We start from the raw sequence: 5,136 nt of genomic DNA on the forward strand, positions 1-5,136 counted from the left end.
ACGCTGAGAGACAGAGATAACATGCTACAGTATTTCTCAGAAGTTGAAAGTTTTGGATGGTGCTCTGTTTCCTACAAAAACAATAAATATTAGGAAATAAAACATCCAGTTATTACATTATAAAATAGATGTCAGGGATATCTGTTTGGGACTCAAAGCATTTAAAATTATTTCTTTTGATTCTGATACTGCTTTTAGACAGGTTTCTAAGGAGCCTGGCATAAATGTTTTCAGTTATGGAAATCTTTTTCCTTCCAGTTTTCTAAACATAGTGGCAGTGAGCATGTTTCATAACATTATCTTTAACATACATTTTTCTTTCTAAGTGTGCACTGTATCTGTAGACAGCTAATAAGTTACCTTATCCTATGCTATAATATAGAATGCCCTTTTAGTCCATTTAGATCACAACCTGTTTGGGATTTAAAGATTAGAGGACAGCCTTGGTTGTTGTGCAGAGACCATGAGATGGTCAAATTCTGGATCTTGAGAGGAAGGAGACAAGCAAAAGCAAAATCACAGCCCTAAACTTCAGAAGAGCAGACTAACTGGTCAGGGATACGCTCAGAAGAAACCCGGGGGATACAATTTAGGAGAGAAGAGGGATACAGGAGAGATATTCTATTTTCAAGGAGCCTCTCCTTCAAGGTCAAGAAAGGTGACTTTTCCCAAGAGAGAATCTTGAAGGACTTGTCATGGTTCTTATTGGGTCTAGATTCCCAGGATATGTGCTTGGCACAATAGACAACATTATTCTTCCCATTCCTACTGATGGGCCCATTCCTGAGTGCCTTGTCGCACAACTCCCCACTAATTAGTCTGACTCCAGCTGATATTCCAACAGATAGCTCCTGAGGACCGAATGACGGTGAATAGCTTCCACTATGGCTGGTTGTGGCTCTGAGTGGAGTCTGGGCCTTATTTTCATTAGGTATAACCGAGCAGACAGTATATATGGAGAAATCTGGCAAAAGGTCAAGGAAAGGCACAGGCCCACTGGCCTTTCACAAGTGCATGAGTCCATCTTATAGTGTAATGCGACATCTGGGGAATATCTGGGGACTGTGACCTCAAAGCACTTAGAGCTGAAAAGGATGCCACAAGGGATTGGTGAAAAATCTACTTCGCTAAGTGCTGACATATGGTATCTAACTTGGTGTGAATTTTACTTTTCCAATATGTGGATTCAACTTTCTTCTTGAGTATTATTATTGTCCAGCACTTTGTCTGCTAAAAGAGCAGCATTTTTTAGCAGGGCAGTTAAGTGCTCTGGATAAGTAATGGCAATTTCCTAAGTGAGCAAAAGGCTCAAAAGATTTTTCTTTGACTGATGGTTCCATCCTACACAGCTAACAGTAAATGGCCCAAGGCTCTTTCATTCGTACTGAACCAAAATCTAATTGTGTGTCAGATGGCTTTTGTGACTATGACTCACTGAAGATGCAATTAAACTTCATCTCCAGATCAAAAGTATCAAAAAAATTACCCACAAAATTCTGCCAGAGGTTGTCAGGGTTCTTAAGTCAGATCCTGCCCTATCCACTGGCTCAGGAGGCCCATTTCATCTCAGCCCAGGGCCTTCAGTCCCTGCCCCACTGATATCTGGCTTCCACCCCTGCCATGGCTCATGCTTCACCCTGACAGGATGTTCTAACAGAAGAAAGATTCCTAAATATGTGATTATCTTAAGAAGCAAAGGAAGCAGCACAGGCTAGAAATCACCCATCTACAAACCTGAAATCCTAGTTTCTCTGAGCACAAGCTAGAAATATTTTAGGCAATGAGGAAGATAAATAACTTGAACAATGTGTAGAGTTATACTACAGTGTACCCATGAAAAAGAATATTATCTCTGCTGCAAATATTCTGGGGAATTTATTTCTTTCTGGGAATACCCTGATATAAAACTGAATCTGTGATTTTATTGGAGCAATGTTAATTTATACTAGGAGACAACCAGTCCATTTATAACTCTTACAGGGGAGAAAATAACTTACAATATTCAAAAGTAAACAGAAAGCATTAGGTACTTCCTTGATTTTCTAGAACTTGTAAAATGCTAATTGGAGAGAAGCAGTTAGTGATAGATCCAGTCTTACATTTGGAGTCAGGAAACCTCTTTAAAAACACATAAAATGAAAGTGTTATAGGAAACAGATGTATTGCCATATTTTGTATTCATAGGGAAAAAGCAAATAGATGCAAGCAGACCAGCTGGGTCACTAATTTATTTAATTTAAAACAACTGTCTATTTCTCTCCTTGGAATGAAGTCCAGTGTCTCTTGGCATCTTCTTGCATCATTCAAACTTTATTTGGTCTCACTATGCCAGATCCAGCATCTTCTCTGCTAGGCTTGCATCTGCCTTATTTACATTAGACACCCCAAAGAGCTGCTTCCAATTCTGGTCATGAATGACATCCTCAAAAAGGCAGAGACCCTAACTGTCTCTTCTCTCACTAACTTTAGCAAGAAAGAAAAAAAAATATTGGGCCAGTATCTTCCATGCTTTTCTGAAACTTGGCCTTAGTTTGTTCCTGTTGAGAATTTCCTACACAAATTTAGGTAACATCCTTCAGCTCTAACTAGCTTCCTCATTAACACCAAAAAATGCAAAAAGGAAAAATAACTAAAAAGTAAAATCATCTTTAAACAAGGATGATTTTTAACTTGTTTATGACTGCTTTTGGATTTATTTTTTTTAGATTTTCTTTCTTTTTCTGTCACGTTCACATAATGTAGTTATTTATACCTATTTGGCAGCAAATCCAGATGGTCCTGTCCTGTACACACTTTGTACTGTTGTGGGTAAACAGGTGAAATTAAATAGATACCTTCAGTACATTGAAATTTCAAGAGAATGAATTCAAGTTCAGGGTTTCTGCTAGCTTTGTCAAGCTGCTTTCCATCCTTCAGTTGAGATCTAGCTTGGAGACTTGTTTCGCTTCTCAGTGTCTGGTTTTTGTCCTTCCTAGAAACTGACAGATGCATGTGGGGTTGTGTACGTCCCAGCATTTTACCTGCTCTCTACCTCCCACTGACACCCTCAGCCCAATACTGATCACCTCAGGCTGGCTGGGGAACAGAGACAAGAGTTCAAAGGTTCTTGAATTGGACTTTCAGGTATATATTTCTATTGTATTGTATATAGCTCAGCTTGCTATGCAGTAAGCTGAGCTATATGGGCTGTCCTTAGCTGAGCTAAGGACTTACAGATGTGAAACTTAGCAAATACTTATGCAGGAAGTAGACATATGCCTCTGCTTTCTTCTTCGGCACCTTTAGATTACATCCTTAGGCCTCTACTATAGATCTGCAGTTAGAAGTGATGAGAAAGTGCTTTCTGATATACTAGAAGGCTTTGTGAAGCATCTGTGGAACTTTCTGTGCAGTGGTACAGTTAGCACACTTTTCAAATGGACACAAAATTGATGCAATATCCAAGGCAACTCAGGGATATCTCTCTCTCACTGTATATATATATATATAGGCAGATATAGATATATATCTATATGTATCCAATTGATGCAATGACCACAAAGCCAACTTGCAGAGGGATATTGGTTTTCAGGAAACTGACATGTAACTCCTCCTTGTAAAGTCTAGTTTCATTTCAGAACTTTATGGAGACATCAGGAGGGCAGAACTTTTCACTTTTTTCAAACTGAGATTGTCAAATTTAGATTTTGATTTTGATAGATGAAATGCCAGATCAGATTACACAAAGCAGTATTTTACAGAAGACCATGTCAGAACAGAAGCTGAACACCTTTCAACTTTGCATCTTCTAGGCCTTTACGTGTAAGACTGAGGATATCTGAACAATTCAGGGATCCAGCTTCTTAGGGAAGTAACAAGAAAGCTTTAAAGAAATAAATCTGTTTTACCAGTGCAAAAGTCCTGTTCTTGACATGAAGAAAGGCTCTCCTCCACAACACAGTAACTTTCTTGCCTAGATAGAAATAGAGCAGTGACTATTATTTTAGTTCAGACCACCCACCCTCATCACAAGACTGAAGGATTTACAAATTTAGAAAAGCAATGACATAGAAAGGATAATGTAGACCAAAAAATCCTGCAATAGTGGAACACTTTTCAGCAGCCTAAGCCAGGAAATAAAGTATAAAGCAGGACAAAGCAGAAATTACATGGCTGCAACAGCTGCTAATAGAATCTGGTTTTGCTTTCTAGAGAATACTTTCTTGGAAAGCCCTACAAGATAATGACTTTCCATTCAGCAAATGCTTTAAATGTTCAAATCATGGTATCTGAAGCTGGTTTACACAGAAAATGCCTAATTCCCTATTTCACCCAAACTTCCCCTGCACTAATGAGTGACAGATTTTTCCAGTGAAAGCTTTGGTTTTTAAATTCTCCTTAGTTTCTAAATCCTCAGGTCCCATAAGAAATGTGGCCAAGCAGAGCTTTGAACCTGCTTTCTAAAATAGAAAAACCACTACAGTCAACACCATTCCTCTTGGATTATGAATACATTGGAAATTTGATACAGGCTTACACACAGAGAATATGAAGTTAAAGGCAATTAAACATTATCTTAAAAATAAACACAGATCTTGGGCATTCTACATCTCATTTCCTCACTTACATGAATAATATGGGAGACTGTGCATTAATGAGACATGCAGCTACAATAATAGATGTGTTTAACAGGGGTAAAGATTGTGCTCCTAAAACATGCTGAAGGAACATTATTATTTGGCATTGATCCCCTAGAAATTTTAAGGATAAATATAATATGTACTAAATAGTCCGTGACTTACATGTTCTTATAGGAAGATACAGATAAATAGTTATCTAATGAAGAACAGTCTACAAACTGTGTTGGGATTTTACCTAAAGACTTCAGTGAATCACCTGAAACTCTGCCACTAACTTCACTGGGCCCAAAGCATAGCTCTCCTACCTCCCATTACTTTAAATCAGTATATATATTCCAGAGGGTCCTATCTGCTTGGAGTTTGCCCTTAAAACCTCAGGAACTGAACTGGAGAAATCAGCTGAACAAAGTTAGAATTGATTTGGCCCTTGGCTTCATATTTCTGCAGCTGGTCTGTTTCCTTAATGCAGGACACAAAACTGTGTTTTGGTGAGACTGTGCAGTGAATCACAAAGACA

The sequence above is a fragment of the Cyanistes caeruleus genome, chromosome 2 (assembly GCF_971803275.1).
Source record: "Cyanistes caeruleus chromosome 2, bCyaCae1.hap1.1, whole genome shotgun sequence".
Lineage (NCBI taxonomy): Eukaryota > Metazoa > Chordata > Aves > Passeriformes > Paridae > Cyanistes > Cyanistes caeruleus.